Here is a 17,566-nt window from a genome sequence, read left to right on the forward strand (position 1 = left end):
TAGTGTTACGAAAATTCATTTTTTTTAATACTGCATTTCGTACCTTTACGAATCAAATTATTAGAAGTGAAAAAGTATATAATTAATAAATGGTCTCCAAATGGAAGAGTGTTCAGTGGTAAATAAGCTAGGTTTATTGGTTAAGAAGCTAAGCTCCGGGTTGTAGGGAATTTGTAACGAAATTGCAAGAGAGAGGTTTACTCCGCTTTTTTTATGCAACAAATTTCATTACGCGGTAAGTATTTGGGATCCATGGGATGAAGCGTTAACAAAGAATGAGGGAAATATTCTGAGAAAATTCGCTCTGTTTGTTCAATATTGCTAGAAGAAGAGGATAAGAGTAACTAAAGGTTCTGTTGGAGAAATCGCAGGTTCGGGGTCCCTTGAATCACGAAAGCAGACAAGATTAAAACACAAAGTATAGGATAACCGAATTTGCTTGCATCACCGGGGGAATCATTGTGGCCCTCAATTTATATTCATAGATTCGATCACCGGTTTAAAATAAGAGAGAAAGGCACTGTAATTGACGGATTCAAGTACTCATTCTTCCCTCGCACGATTTTCAAGCGTACCAAAATCGAACACTAGCGCTCGAAAATTTTTATTTAAAAATCAAAACTCATTAATATAAACAAAAATGTCAATTATTGCATAGTTTGTATAGGCATATATGTGTGTATGTGTATATGAGCAAATATATATTCATATGTTTGTATAAACTCATATACTCGTACATGAATGCGCTTGTATCTATGATTGCTGCCCTAACATCCCTGCCGGACGTGTGCCTTGCGGCGGTTTGCAGAGTATTGTGTAGATAAATAGATTCTATCAGATGCGGACAATTGTGCAATAACAAATACCAAATATTTGTTGAATTGTCCTGGGAAGTGCATCCTTGTAACAGAATCGATTTTACCATTGGGGCGATAAATCCCCTCGTGACGTCACGTGTTGTTCTGAAAGCTCCTGTTATGAATCTTGAACCCCAAGCTTTCGTCTTGAGGAGAGTTCCTATTTATTTGATGCTGAAAGTGAGTCATCCATCCTGTCACCTGCCATCTCCTCATTCCCACATAACTCCTTACAGTGACATCTTCCATCGCCTGCTTCTCCTAATTCCTCCTTCTGAAATTCTTCCCCTCTTTGTTTCCTTCAATTATGGTCTTCAGTAAACTATAGTGCATCAGGATGTGTCCAATTAGTTTTCCTCATCCTCTCGTAAGTGTCCTCCAGAGGCTTCTCTCATTGTCCACTCTTTGACGACGCACATATTTCTTCATTTGTCACTCCGTCAATCCGTTTTATTTTCATCGTTCCTCCGCAGCGTCACATTTTTATCGTTTCCAATCTTCTTTTCTCTGCTGCTCCTGCAATCCTTGTCTCGCGGCCATAAGAAAGCAAATTCCCCTGATAGAAGTTCTAGTGAATCTCTTCCTTAGGTACATTACTATACTATGCTATTTTCTGTTGGTGGTTCTTATTTCTTGGGTGCCAGGGAAAAAAATGAAATGGGATCGTTCCGCACGGCCCCACACCGCCGCCTCCCGGGGAGATCACCGCTCCCACTCTCGGGACCCCCGGTGCGTCGTGCCACCGCGCACGCGCCCGTGAAGCGGTCGGGTACGGGAGGCGCGGGGGAGGTAGTGGGATTATTGCGAAATGGCGAAGACGGGAGCTCGCCGCTTTTGCTTCGTGGGACGACAGAGAGGATCTCAAAGGGCATTTTCAATTTTTCTCGCCGCACTCACTCCTTAGTGCTATGCGGAAGCAGAAGTGTGTGTGTGTGTGTGTGTGTGTATATATATATATATATATATATATATATATATATATACATACACACACACACACACACACACATTCAAACACGAAATCCCGCCAAACGGCGAACAAATACTCATTTATATAGAAACAGATAAGGAAAAGGGATAGGAACACACATAAAGGACGAATACAGGAGAGGTAGGGAAGGCGGAATCAAGCAGATCACGAATGTAAAAATATTTCCCGGTCTAGGAAATATTTTTACATTCGTAATCTGCTTGATTCCGCCTTCCCCACCTCTCCTGTATTCGTCCTTTATGTGTGTTCCTATCCCTTTTCCTTATCTGTTTATATATATATATATATATATATATATATATATATATATATATATATATATATATATCTCGCAAACACTTGCAAATCCAGGGCCGTGCTACTTCAAGTCCTGGTTGTATCAAATATTTTCGTCACACTCGAATCTTCCCTTGAGGTTCTGATAATCAGAAAGTGAGTTGAAGATGTCTCGATGAATTACTCGGAATAAAATGGGAACCCTCCTGCCAGTGGATGTAGTTTCACCCCACGCGGCATTAGGTTAAAGGGTGGGTCATTAGCTGATACGGTACGCACAGTAGCTCGTAGTCTCCTCGGCGTGGAGTGTAAATAAAATATAATTCATCCATTTATTGACGGAAATTTTTGCACGGATCCATTTTAAATTTAATATCAAGGAATTTCGATTGCCCTCATAAATCAGTGTGCCTGGGTGCTGATAATCACAATGCATTGCCAAATAAGAGATTCTTTTAGTAAAGTTAAGTCATAGAACACTTAGTCTAAAAGTCATGAATGTATGATTAAGCGTCTGTCATTCGCTGCCATATCTTCCGAAGCTTTATATTTGTGTAATAAATTTGGTACATAATACCTAATTTGTTGGGTACCATCCAAAGGTGAGTGTACCTATTTTAAATAAGCTAATGTAAGTGATGTTAGCTAACTAGAGACACGTACAGAGAGGCAAACGAAAGAAATTCTCTGAGATTCAACTCTTGCATCCCATCGTGAAATATTTGAATCCCACGATAGATAACAAACAACTCATTGTGCATGTGCACAATTTAAAAGCACATATATAAAAAGTGTAGCTCATAAGTAACATCATAATTAAATAGAGTTGTTTCTTTTATAATCGTGGGTAACGGTGTTCTTGCTAACGGAAAGCGATATAGGTATAGGTTTTCTATTTGATGTAGAAAAAACATAAACATCCTGGAGAAGCTGATTCTATCGTTAGATGCTTAGAGATGAAAGGTAATAAGGCAATATTGCTGATTTGTTAAACAACATGAAAAATGGAGGAAATGTGCTAAATTATTTTTTCTACAACCCCCGATGTCATAGCAAACTATACTCTACCAATCTCTGGCCTAAAAAATCCAATAGATCCAATATTAGTGTACAATATGTCTACATATTATATGACAACGCTGTATCCGTGACTGAAGCGAGATTCCTACCCACCACCTTCGGATTAGCCGGTGAGCTCGTTAACCCACCGCCCCTAAAACCGCCAGTCGGGAGCATTTTTAAATTGCAACATCACCGGGGGGATGTACTGTTACAGCAATCACAACCACATTACTCGACGTGCTTGAAAATTTGAAAATCAGGAGGCTTTCGGTGATTTCACGGACGAGCTTGCGGATTTGAATAATTCATCGCCGCCGAAATGGCGTCCGCGCCACACCAATAACAAAGGAGCCTCAATTCCCTTCTGATTACGAAGGTTTATATATTCCGTCGAGAGTGAGAGAGCGAGGGGGAAAGGGACAAAGAGAAGTCGCAGCATTCAGCACGGATTGCGCACGGTGGCCGCCCGCGAGTTGTGTGCGCGGCGCGCCGGAGAGTGCGTTCGACGGGTCGGCTGCGGAGGTTAGGGAGTGAGGAGCGTGGTGGCACTTCCCAGAGGCGACTCGGAACAAGGAGAGGGCCTTCACTGCAAGCGCGAGCAACCGTGGTGGCATTCGGGCTCATCTCTCTACCTCTCTCTTTCTCTCTCTCTCTCTCTCCCTCCCTCCTTCCTGACTGCCACCATTCGGCCTTCCACGGCATCTCCTCTCCCCCCCCCCACTCCCAGTCCGACGAGTTAATATGAGGAATGTGAAGGGATTTGATGAACAGCTCACGGCAAGGGTTTTAAAGGGGAGCATAATAGAACCGGGACCGGAGAAAATGCGGTCGGGAAGAGAGCGATGACACCCACCCAAACGATAAATGTAAAAAAAACTTATGCGGTTGCGGTGATGGAAAAATTACCTTTAGGTATCGACATGCCTTTCTCACATCCCCATTATGTTCTAATCAACGTATATACAGCGCGGAGGATTGTGTGATAATCAATACGATACTTATTAGCTTTTAATCCGAAAGTTTGCCCGTATAATTGTGTTGTGTCCGAGTTTGAGATTGGTACTTAAGGCAAACAGATTCACTTTTACTCCTTGTTCGTTCCATAAGCAATGTATTGAGATCATTGAATTGACCTGTGAGAAAGTGAGACATTATTCATTGTTACATTATTCATAATTTGATTTAAAACTACTCTTTGTGTTTTGAGTGAGCTAATATCAGCAACTGGGCGTTGTGGAGTATCTTAACACGGATGCTATATAAAGAGGACACTAGAAAATCTGCTTGAACCTGCTTCGGCAGTGCTCATAATGGTATTGAAGGAGAAAAAAAGGCTGCAGTTTGGAAATAAACATGCACGTACACCCGGGTGTGAAGCTTCCTTTCTTCTATGTTGGCACACCAAAGAGAATTTCGAATATATATTCCATTAACAATAAAATTAGTAATATATTAAACACACGACGTGGCGAGCCTTCTACAGTTGGAATGCGTCACGCGAGCTGAAATGCCATTATCTTCTGAGTCACGAGGTAGTGTGATTTTAATGTAATTGACATTCCCTCTGCAATTGTTGCTTTTTATGTTTATATTTTATCATATAATCGCATGGAGTATTTACACGGGCGCTCTCTTTGATTAAAGTAATTTTCAATTCAGACTTATAGTTACATAGAAAACACATTCGCAGGATCATTCTGAAAAAAATGCGCGGGTTAAATCCATTGTTACAATGAGAAAAATGCGGAATTCGAGTGAAGAAAAATTATACAGTCTTTGGCGAAAATGCTGCGGGTATTGTGTGATAAAGATAACTAGTTGGGGAATACGTGGATCGGTACAGCTTTTATCTTCTCTCCAATTAACTCATTAATAAAGGGCAGTATTAAAACTGGCCACGGTGAAAGTCAGCGACTTTAAAAAAATCTGTTCGGTTAACGCAAGCCTCCGCGGTACTGATTTTTTTCTATTCTATTACGCATTTTCTTTTTTAGAGTTTTGCTAGATTGTGGCCACTCGCCATAATTCCAAATGGCAAATAAAATTTTTAACGCTCAAAAACCTCGATGAAATGTCACCATCACCGGAGAAATTACATAATGTATTTACGTACGTGGACGCGCATCCATATATCGTCCACCCGACATCACATCCCTTCCGGGCGCGAGCGGTGACGTAGCCGCGTCCTTCCCGTGCCCTTTTTTGCAATGCACGAATTCGGGAGCGGTCGGTCGCCATCCTCCCGATGGGGGGAGGGTAAGGGTAAGGTTTGGGGTGGAGGAGGGGTTAGGGGGGGGGGAAGAGAGAGAGAGAGGAAGTGGTGGGATGCGTGGTTGGTTCGTTGGAGCAGGAACGAAAGAGGTCGCCTCGTGCGTTCCCCCACACTCGTACCATCCCAATACCCCTTTGGAGGAGAGGGTCGAGCGACATGGGCGCGCGCGGCCTCCCTGCCTCCCTCCTCTGCCACCCACTACCACCCACCCCCCTCCTGCACTCCCTCCCCTACGCCTCAGGGATCGCCGTCGCGTCCCTTTCGCAGTTCCCGCCCTTTTTCGCCCCGACCCCTTTCCCTCTCCCTCCCCAATCACCCTCCCTCACTCTCTCTCTTTCTCATCCTTCCTGCTTTGTCCCCACCCTCTCTCTCAAAACCCGCTTGCTCCCCTTCCCACTCCACCTACGCTTCCCCCCGTCCCACTCGACCTCCCCGTATACACACTCGTCGCGGCAATTTGAAGCAATTGTGGCGGAAATGATGTGGAAGGCGAAATGCGGCTCTGAAGAAGATGGTGGGTTCGCTCACTCTCGGCCGAAGCCGAAGGAGAGAGAGGAAAGATGTTTGGGAGTGGAGTTAGAAATTGGGAGCGGACGAAGGTGGGTGAAGAGAGAGGAGATTAGAAAAGAACGGCCGTCGAATCGCCACTCGTCCCTGGTATTATTTCCTAGTCCGTGCTATTCCATCTCCTTTTGCTTGGTTGGAGTGTGTGCGCTTGCGGAGATGCCGGCCTTGGGGTTGAGTTGATGTGGGATGGGGTGGTATATGTCGATGGTTTTTGGGTGGGGTTGTTCCGTGGTGATGGGAGAGGAAGAGGGTCGTTTTTTTCATTTGGTTGGGAGGGTGGGGAGATTGTGGAGAGCGGTGTGGGATGTGGAGCGGTTGAGCGTGATTGTTGGTGTGGGAAGGGATGGAAGGGCGGGAGAGGAGTTGATGGTTTCCCGAGGCGGGGGAGATGAGTGGGGCGGTTGGTCCCAATCCCGAAGGCAATGGGGAGTGGTCAGTCCAGAGTGGACGGCAGCTTCGCCCTACTGCCTCCTCCGCGGTGACGTCGCCCCCTTCCTTTCTCCTGGGCCTGCGTCTTCCTCCCTCTCTTCCATCTTTTCCTCCATCCCAATTTCGCTCATCCGACCGACTCCCTCCACCCCCGGTACTTCCTTCCCTCAATCTCCCTCCTCCTCTTCCTCCCTCGTTCGACCCACCTCCTCTCAACCTTTCCCCTCCTCCCCTCCCTCCCTCCCAGCCCTATCCCAGCTTACCCCTCGCGTCCCGTCGCCCAACCCCTTCCCCTTTCCCATCTCATCCTCCTCCTGCCCCCCATCGCATTCTCCTCTTCATAATCATCATCAACAACCTTTCGTCATCGTCTGAATTTTGCATCACCGCTCCAGCTCTCGCCCTGTCGTTTTCCTTTCCCTCCGCCACTCTCTCTCTCACCATCTCTCATCCGTCTCGCTCGCTCTTCGCCGTACCGTTCTTCATTTTTTTGTAACGACGCCCGTTCATACAATTGGTCGTGCGAGTACGAGAGCGGGAGTTACGTCTCTCGACTCGTCTCTGCCTCCCTTTATCCCTCCTCTCTCTCTCTCTTTCCCTGCTCGTCATCGGAATAGGATGTTCACGTACCCACCCACCCACCCACCCACCCGCCTCCCTCCTCCTCTCCTCCTCGACAAACTCGCGTACGCAAACACACGCGCGTGCAGACTCGCGAGCACGTAAACCGAGAGCCTCCCTACTCCGCCCTTCCTCCTCCTCCAACCGACCTCACCTAGTCGCATCGTGCCACTCCCGTGCGCTTGTTGTTACTCTTCATTTTTATTTGTTTTTGTTGTTCAAACGCCGTTCAACCGTCTCTCGCCCTACTCTTCTTCTTTATCTATCTCTTCTTTTCTCCGCTGCGCCTCGGTTTATCCACTGCCGCGGGTGTCGGGCGAGGTGCCTCGGCACCGCGCGGTGGCCCCGGTCTCTTGCCGATCCGGCCCTGCGCACGATTCGCCATTCGGGATGAAATATGCAGCGTAACTGGCGGCGGGTACCGTCTCCACGGCGAGCGATGGAGCCGATGAATACGGTCGTTACGGAAAAAGGACGGGATAAGGGTCGCCAAGCCCCGACCGAGGCGGTAATGGGATCGATTTTGGAGAAATTTGTGACCTTTGATGGCATAGCGGTCCTCGAGAGGCATTTTCCCGCAAGGGGAAGATCTATATATTATCTCCATCGCTAATGGTGTTTCTTTTGGTCCTAAAATGTGACAGGAATTTTTTCAGGCAATATCTTTACACAGAAGTTACTTATTTTGTGTGAGTATACTCGCGTTATCGAATTCACTTTCGTTTTCATTCTCTTGCTCGATGGTGGAGAAACAACAAGTACATTATGTATTAAGTCTACTCTTGTTCATTATTTGTATGCGATGGAATTGTGTCAGTTCATTTCCATGATTACTTAATTACAAATGCGTCGTTAGCTGTAGCGGTATAAACATTAAACACGACCGGTGAGGAATATTGAAAAGGGCTTGTTTGTGGGGAAACAGCTTTTCCTTTTACCCCATCCCTTCTTCATTTTAAGTGCCTGTAGAACGCTTTATCGTGCTGGGAGCACGCCGTTGTGTTTCCCTGGGACTGGATCCTCATTCTTCTTTACCTCTCTCTCTCATTAAATACACACTCATCCAATTCCGTGGGTTTCCTTTGCTCACGTGTTTCGCGGAGCACGCGTTCATAAAAAAAAACGTTCCGGGCGGGAGGGGAGGGAAACGAAACGAGAATGGACGTGATGCTATTTTTTTCTGCGCGGAGCACGGAGCGTTGTGATCTGCCTGCGCTGTTATTACATCTTCCTGCCGCGAGATTGCCGGTAATGCGAGCTCGATTCCCGACCCCGGGGAAGTTCACTCGCGCCTCGTTAATTCCCTTCCCCCCCTCCCTCCTTCGGCTACCCCCACCCACGAATTCAAGAGTGCTTGATGCCAGGTTTAATCGCTACCGTCCGGAAAAGGGATCGCTGCTGCCGTTTGAGAGATGATGGCGTCCCCACTCTCCGAACCCCCTACACCCGTTTAATATTGCAAGGTAGCGGAGCCAATGTACAAATTCGAGCTGCGACGGTGGCGCCCGGGAATTGCGGTGATGTCGAGAAATTTCACGTAATAACGCTCGACGACGAAGCGAGTCTATTTACATTCCTCTTACGCCCCCGAGCGAGGGATTTTCGGATTCCAGTGCCGTGGAAATTTGCCCTAGGCCCTAAGATACCCGTTAAAGCGGGTCCGTTTGCTGGTTTGCCCTCGAATGAGTAATAATTATTGCATGCATTTGCGATAACGATATCGTAACTGCCTCACGGAATGATTTACAATCAAATTGACTTTGGAGATGGCGAGTTTTAGCCTAAGGCCGTGTTCCCATAGATACTCGTATGTACGTAGCTTTTAGAGCGATGGTGTTTACGTGACATGGATCACCCTTACAGAAATCAATGCGCCCGAAGAAGTCATTGCATTTGAGGTAAGGACTGGCTGCTCAACCCTATTGGGTAAATTACTCCGCTAAATAGACTTGCTACACAGGATAAACTACACATACCTAAGAGTGGTGAAATGGGAAGCTTTTTCTACCTAAATTTGTTTACACAAATGTCATTAAATGACTGTCTTCAGCAAAATATTCCTACGAGGCTATATAAACATTTTGAAAAGGATGAAAAGTAAATATATCCGCCACGGAATCGAAACTCATTTCCAAATGAAATCCTGCTTGTTTTCGTAGAATACCTTAAAGCGCATTGTTCCCAACGTCCGTGATTGATTTTGATACGATAATGGATGGAATCCTTGAAATATAGATTTATGATCATTTGAAAAGTTTTCGAGTTTTCCAGACCAATATTCCAGCAATTTGTCTTTTTTTCCCTATGTTCCCAAAATTGTTTTCTAAAAAATCGTAGCGTGTTATTTTGCATACCTATATAGATTTCACTCTAATGTATTTGGACTCGTTTGTCATTGTTCTAAAGGAAATTAGTCGCTGATACATGCTGTATCAATTAATTAAACAATTAACAAATATTAATTAAATGTATGATGACAGAGCATTTTTGTGAGTTTAAATCGCGTTACAAATTCCCATTTCGACCCTTCTTCTTTAATCCTGGATATCCTGAAAACGTTTAGCTATTAGTCGTGATTTCATGTGAAAAAAATAGTGATCTTTCTCCACGGTAACAGACGTTATGAAATGGAAAATATGCGTTTCGAATTGGAAAAAAATGAAATTTTTCCAGCATTGTAAAAGGATAAGAGTGCTAAATTATTAATCCTTCATAAATAGTGACACGCGTCGACAGTTAGGTGCGTTTACTGACAAATTCACCCATTCGACATCTTTTGACCACGAGAAGAAACCCGCTCCAAACTTTAAATGCATAGTTAAGTAATGACTGAGCCATGGAAATCCCTCTGTTCTCTATTGTATTTGAAGTAGACGCGTATTTGAAATTGTCCAATTTTTCTCGAATGAGTCTTCTACATACAATATGTAACTATTACTATTGTTCCTTATATTGCCCTCCTCCTGCTTGAACTTGACAAAGTGGCGTCCCTTGGCATACTCTTACTGCTTGACAAATATTGTCCCGTCATTAAATTAGTCTGCCACATGCCGAGTCAGGAGCATTGCTCCTTAGATGTCCAGTTCCCCAGACTCCGTAACAGAGGTTGCACATGAAGCCGTGGGGGGAGTTAAAAGTAGGCTGGGGACGGGAAGCAAAGCGAGCTCTTGGGAGAGAGAAAACATTAAAGGGGAGAATTATGCAACCGCCGTGTGGTACCCCCTCCCATTTTGAATTGCAGCGACGGCAGTGAGGAAAGGGGGGTATGAGCGAGTGTAACGGACGCGAAGGAGAGGAGGGCCGTGGCCGGGCGAGTGGGAGGGCGGCAGGGGGGCGTCTGTGTGTGGTTGATGCGTGGGCGTCGAGGTGGTGTGTGAGGAAGAGGATGGGGGACAAAAGAGAGGGGCGAGTGTGGCCAAAAACGGAAATTGAGGGGGGGAGAGGGTGAGGTTCCGGGCCCCCAGGAATCGGCCCGTGTCCAATCGTAACAAAGAAGGGGGAAGGATTGAGGGGGGGGAGGTAAGGACTCTTGTGCGGACGGCAGGTGGCGGGGGGACCTTCTCACTTGCCACCCTTACACAAATTTCCCTCCTAGCCGTCCTCTTCCGCTCTCTTGAATTCTACTCACTGACACACACACTCGCCTGGACTAAACCATCCACTCCTCTTTTGGGGGGGGGGACCCCTATCCCACCTTCCCTCCCCACTTATCCCTCCTCTATCCGCATTCATCCCCCTGAACAAACGGCCCAGAAAGGTTTTCCTTTAGCCATACAACCGTGGATGACCCTCCTGTCACCGTGTTCCGGAGCCAACCGGACGGGACTGGGGACAACAGTTGGTGTGGAGGTGGCCAAGGTGTAAAAGGGAGACAAGGGGGGCGGGAGAAAGAATGCGCGAGTGGGTATGCCTACCTGCATTAAAGGCGTTAGCTCGGCACCCAGCCCCATTTTGTCGTCGACTCTCTCTCTCTCCCTCCACCCCACCCTCCTCGTCCTTCTCTCCCCAAACTCATTCTGTTCTCCTCCCTCTAACGCTTCCACTCTCTCCGGAATGGATTTACTTTGCAATTTACCTTCATGCATACATATCACACCCTGCAAAACGTCTTTGAAAAGTGCTGAATGGGGCTCTTAGATTAGTTTCCAGGCAATGAATGGTTGAAATAGATACTGACTTAATTCAATGTGGTTTATGAGTAGACGGAAGAATCATGTGAACACACGTTGCCTGCGTGTAGTGAATGTGAGGACTATGGAGGCAATTACGAGTACTCGTACATTGGCGAGTCAAACTTTTGCTTGTTATAATCGTGAACTGTGCGAGGAAAGAGGGAATATTTAAGTCGATCGTTGCGCTCATTATTTATTTTATGTTTACGATTGGTCTAATCTGACGACTACGATGTGATAATTTAATAAAAATAAATTTAAAATTAACTCTCACGGTCAACTTAATTCGTTGAGTAGCAAGCTAAATGAGTTACTGCCGAATATTGACCCTTCTCCATTCGCATTACAATGGGCTCCTAATACATTGTTTTGAAGAATATCTTCAAGGTTAACTTTATCGTGTAGTTTTTCACAAATGCAGTTCATCCCTCTTTGGAACTGCTAACAGTATATAATTTTCTCTCTCTTTCAATCGCGTCCACACACACTCTCTCGGTTGTTCTTTTTTCAACTCGCATTTTTGAATCCAGCCTTTAAACACTCATCTGTGTAAGATAAAATATTCCACCACTTTAAAGGAAAAAAGGAAGTATGGAATAAATATGTATAAAGTTATAAACGGTTTGGGCAAAAAATTTCATTTCAGAAGAGACGGGGAATCAAGATTGGAGCAATCAGAGACCTTAGATTTGTTCTTAAACACTTTTTAAGTTATGCTACGCTTGGACAAGTTTCTGAGGAGTAATTTTTTTTATCCAGCTGCGTATTCATTCAAAATTCTGAGCACTGAGGCCGAGAATTCTTATAATATCGTGTAACAAAATGTTTCCCCCCCAGACACTTGACTCAGGCATGCGCATACCTGAGTCAGTGTCTCGGGAGAAGTATCCTCCAGGCGCCAATAAAATTCTCGTACATTTTATTCTTTGCCCGCCCCTTCGCTTTTGCCGTCTCTCCCGGAAAGGGGTTTCCTCCTTCCCTTTCGCCGAACGCCCTTCTTTTTTTTCCCTCCCTCGTGCTCGTTCTCTCAATTCCCTTTCTTCCCTCGCGTTCCTCCCTTACAACCATCATCCTCTTCTCCCTCCCTTTGCGACTCCTCCTCACCCTTTCCCTTGACTCCTACCTCCGAGCAAACACACTCCCTCAAAGACCCCGCCACCCACGCTCCCTCCCACCGCCATTTCTTTCCTTTCACGAACCTCTATCTCTTTCCCTCGGCCTCTCTCCATTTCCGCCTTTTTTCCTCCCTCTCTCACCACTCCCGTTCTCCCTCTCGCACATCCCTCCATTCCCACGCACCTCCAAACTTCACTCCCGCTCCGCCCTGCTAGATTTTTTCCTCCCTCTCCTCCTTTATTTATCAAGCAACTCATCAAGCGGGTATACTACTGTCCCCGGGATGAGTTTTTGGAAACTTGAGCCATCAGCGACGATGTCCACGTCCCATAGCTTGGCGGGATTCGGACTCTGGAGTCTTTTCCGGGGATGGTGGTGGTGGTGGTGGAGAGCACATCTATGGGAAGGAGGGAGGAACGGTTGGCGGCTTGGCTATTCCCCGGCCGTCTAACCGAGTTGAGGGCGGCCCTCTCTCTCACCCCCACCGCTCTCTTCCCGCTCCACCAACGGCGCCAAACTACCTTTCACCACCTCCCACCGCGCCTTCGCCATCACCCCCCACCTCCCCCGCACCCATCACCGCACCCCTCCCCCGCACCAAATGTAAGAAAAGGGTCCTTAACTTCAGCGTTCATTCATTTATTTTATTTTTAATTTTTGCCTCTCCTTTTCCATTCTCCCTCCCTTGTTTAATTTAACTTTGTTTCCCCACTCGCTTCCATTTTCTTTATGTCAATAATGGCGCGCTTTTGCCCCTCGCCACTTAACCTCGATGGAGTTTGCATTCGGTGAATGTTTTACAGGATCATTAAGGGGTGGGAGGGCGGTTGACGGCATGTCAGTGCATGCACAAGTGCTCACAGGAGTGGGTAACTTTTCTGGAACTCTTTTTGAAGGATATCCGCCGACGGTTCACTCGAAATAACTAGGGTGAAAGTTATGTGCCGAAAAGTACTCCCGGCGGAAACCAAGCGGGATGATTAGATGAGGTCAAACTAAGTTTAGTCCTTGATGTCGGCTCCGTGGTATGATTTTCTTTCGCGTTGCCCTTTCCAGCTGAAGCCGATAAGGTTACCCTTGATCGGCGTTCTTATTTCGTAGGATTCGACCCTGACGAGGACGATGGGCTCGGATGTTTTCCATTGCGGATGAGTTTATTTGTCCGCAAACATTTTGTCATTCGTTCCGCGTTCATCCGGACCAGAGGCAACTTGAGGACCCCGCGGCCCCAATTTCGCCTTTATCATGTGTCTCATTCCCTGTCCACCACTCCCCCATTCTCATTTCTATCCTTTTCCCTCCCACCACCCTTCTCCGGCAAATCCTGCTGCTACCGATCCCTTCACGCCTCCACCCTTCTCTCACTCCTTACTCCCGTCGCTCCGGCCACACCACCACGCCCTTTCCCTCCTCACGGATACCTTGTCCCATCACTCTCTCGTGTGACCCTGGAGAGAAGAATTGGAAAAGATAGAAAGGATGACGCCCTGTTTTCTCTCGTAATCTGAGCCGGGGAGCTGGATAGCTTGCAGCTACGGGCAGCACACCAAAAACCTGAAGACGTCGCAGTATTTTCCTCCTCCGCTACCTTTAAGAGAGCCCTTCCCTCATCCTCCTGCCCCCCTTGTTCGGACGCCACTTTCCAATGTTTTTATTTCCCGACTCCTCTACAGCGGGTGTTCGTGTGCTGGCCATTGGTGCCCTCACACCTCCACCCTCCTGTGCAAACAACAGGCACGTCCGCCCACAATACAGTCCCTGTCTCCCTCCATCCGGGAATTCCTCCCCGCCACCCGCCCCCCAATACGACGTGGCATTCAACTCTCCCGATCTCTCCTACCCTTTTAGCGCTTCCTCCTATCTCCTCCACCCTTCGTCTTAATTCGCTTGTATGTTTAATATCCTCGGCCATCCTCGGTTGCCCCTCCTACAAAATCTCCTCCTCCATTTTTCCAGCACCGAGCGATTCTAATCTCCTCCCTCCCCTTCGTTGCGACGTCCATCACCCCCTCCTCCTCCTCGTTCTCTCGCTCCCCTCCACACCCCTTCCAATCTGCTCGGAAAACCCACCCCATCCTGCCGTCTCGAGCAATTTCCCCCCTCGCTCGGGCGCCGCGGGATCAGAGAGGTGCGGGGCTGAGGAGACTGGGGAAGCGAGTCCTCTTTCCCTCCCCTTTTCTGACCTTTTAGCTCTCACCTACCCCATCTCCAGCATAGGACGACCTCCCGCCCTCTCTCCGTCTCTTCCTTTCTCTTTTCCTCTTCAATTTCCTCCCTCCCTTCTCCCCTCTTCCGTCCATCCCCTCCCCCACACATCGTCCTCTTGCATACCCCAAGTGTCGATCCAGTCCCACACCCCTTTCCCTTGCACCCCCAACCCACCGCCCATCCGCTGCCTTGACAACGGCGCCAAATGTCGTTTCCTCGCTCCTCGTCCCGCGACTTACCCTTCGGCCTCCCCACTCATCCCCGTACTCCCCTCCCACCGATACCCCCCATCCCCGCTCCCAGTCTGTCCTTCGTTCCCTTCTCGAAACGCCTAATAACACTCCCCCAACCTCTTCTCAAATTCCAGTTCGTTTTTTTCTCGTGGCATAGTACGTAGCAACGCAATCCTTAGTAGGTTCTTCTCTCTCCCATCCTTCCTCTCTTTCTACTTCTCCCTCTCTCCTCTCCTCCCTCTATTTCTCTTTCCTCCCTCTCTTCCTATAGCCTCCCTCTATCTGTCTCTGTCTCTCTGCTCCCTCTGCCTCTCACTTCTGCTCCCACTTTCTTTCTTCTGCTCCCGCTCTCTCTCTCTCTTCCCCTCCCTCCTGCTCCTTCCTCTCTTACTCCTCACTCTCCTTCCATCTTTCCTCCTTTCAACCTTATTCTCTCCCAAAACTCTTCATTGCTCTCACCGTCTCCCTTACCCTCGTGCTATCCATTCTCCTTCCCTAATGTCCTTTCACCTTTCTCTGGCCGTATTTTCTTCGAAGCGCCATCCGGAGTCGTAGTCGTCCTTTATTTTTATTTTTAAATTCTTCCTCTCGTCTCTCCTTCCGTTCCCCCTCTCCCGCTTCCTCGACGCCCATTTCTTCCACCCTCTCTCCATTTTCTTCGCCCTCTCCTTTGTTACCCAACTGTTGGGGAAATTAATTAAAGCGAGACGTTTCGTGGATTTGGTGCGCTTGCTGGAACTATTGCCTCGGGCTAATTCCGGTGCCCCCGAATCCCGCGACATCCCATCTCTCTTTTCTTTTCCTCCCTCTCTCTCTCCACTCCCCTTCCCGCCCGCTCACTCCATCTCGCCGTCAAGTTCACCGACTCCCATGCTGACGGTCGCCTCTCTTGACTATTCTACATCCCCAGGAGGCGAAAACGTATATATTTTTTTCCCCTTTTCAGGGTCGCACAGGTATCGCAAATTAACGGTCGAAGCGAAGGGGATCGTCTGCACCGGGTCCATTTCGTCACCCGGGAGGGAAGGCGTGCGCGCGCATTGATTTTTTTTACCACTCCTTATTTACGACTTAATAACTGTCGGATTACCCCATTGGTGCGTACGCTCCACGCCTGTCACCGATTTGCGAGCTCACGGGAGAGGTATATATATTTCTTTCAGACTATTTTTATCACACCCAAAGTTTTCCGAGGGGATGATGCAGACAGGAGGGGGGGGGGGGGCAAGGGGGAGTTTTGTGGCCCCTAGGGTAACATGCGTAGCAATTTCTTTTTTCTACTCCCTTTATTTTTTTAGGGCCCTCATAATTTACAGCATGTCGTATTGCTTCATTAGTGCGGGTAGTGAGAATTGCCTAACTTTTATTTGCAATTTGTCTGTCTTCTTGTTCGTGCAGGTGATGGATGCATACGCTCGTGCCGCCCGGCTTTTAACTTTATTATTCACGTGCGATGGCCTTCAGTCGTTTGTATTTGCGGATCCGTGCGATGTTTATTTATTTATTTTTTTAAATGTTTGGGAGGTATTTGCAAAATTTGGGACTCGGGAGCGTGTTCATGAAAGTTCATGCAGCAGAGTTAGGTAGTTTACTCAGTCCCGGGATGGTGGTTTTTTGTGGTGTTCTCGCCTTCCCTCCCCAAGCGTGCATTATTCGGTTCAAATGCAGTTAGTAACTCGGAGTCGTAAGCGAGGACGCTGCTGCATCACCCTGTCATGCTGCCAACCTCGAATTATTTTCCTATCGAGAATCGGGAAGCCATAATGCGCACGTCGGTATACATTTGCACCTGGAATTTCCGGGGTGTTAATGTCTGAGCATTTGACGTACTCTTTCAGAACCCAGAAATAAAAACTGTGGAGTGCTGTTTGTTCATTAAGAGTCGAATTTTAAAAGCCGAGGGATTATATCCTGAAGAGTTGACTCGGAATAATGACGATTTATGAGCCATCCATAATTTTAGATTATGCTGTTATATTTACGAGGGTATTTAAGCTTTTATTCCTTTCCTTTTCTTTACACAAGAATGAGTTTTAAAAAATTCCTGGAAAATTCATTTGAATCATTCCTAAATTATAAGAAATATATATTTTTACGTACGTATACATTAATGGTAATGAATGAAATCCAAATGCTTCTCATGACTTAAAAAAATGTTAATGCTTGGAAATTCTATTTAATTCGACGTACACGTATTTACGTAATCTCCATTAAGATAACCTCCCTCATTATTGATATGAAATCGTGTGCTGTAATAAACACTCAAATTTTACTGTTAAATGGAAACGAATGGCCTTTCTTCTTAAAAATGTTATCACCTCCTAAGTGGTTTATGTTTGGCGCAATTTTAGAGTGAAAAGTTTCGAAAATTATGTTTATAATGCAGATAACATTTCTAATGGTATTGCAGAAAAGGTCGTTTTTTTAAATATTTTGTGAAGCACCGTTTCAATTTCGTTATGGATTGCTTTAATAAGGTTACGCACGAAACGAGACGTTACAATGGAAGTCTCAGCTTTAACCTCAGCCATGGGTGTCAGGGTTGTGGTGTGCTGATTCATTTATTTCACGGAAAAACCTTAGTCGCGCATGTGAATCAGTCTGGGTTCGGGCAAGACGTATGTGCGTATCAGACGGTACCTACGCGAATACATTTACCTCATGAGTTAAACTTGCCTCATCTATTAGTCATTCTTATTACCTCAGCAGCGCCAAAGTTGCGTGTTTGGCATGTATTTGCAGAATAATGCATTTTTTTAAGA

General features: G+C 46.7%; 1 protein-coding gene across 4 annotated transcripts in view; it reads left to right on the forward strand.

The window, feature by feature from the left end:
- The window catches only part of Fas1 (fasciclin 1), a 232,970-nt gene that overhangs the window by 41,645 nt on the left and 173,759 nt on the right, over nucleotides 1-17,566 (forward strand). The gene's annotated exons all lie outside the window — the stretch shown is intronic.

The sequence above is a fragment of the Hetaerina americana genome, unplaced genomic scaffold (assembly GCF_022747635.1).
Source record: "Hetaerina americana unplaced genomic scaffold, ioHetAmer1.1.p SCAF_3, whole genome shotgun sequence".
Taxonomy (NCBI): Eukaryota; Metazoa; Arthropoda; class Insecta; order Odonata; family Calopterygidae; genus Hetaerina; species Hetaerina americana.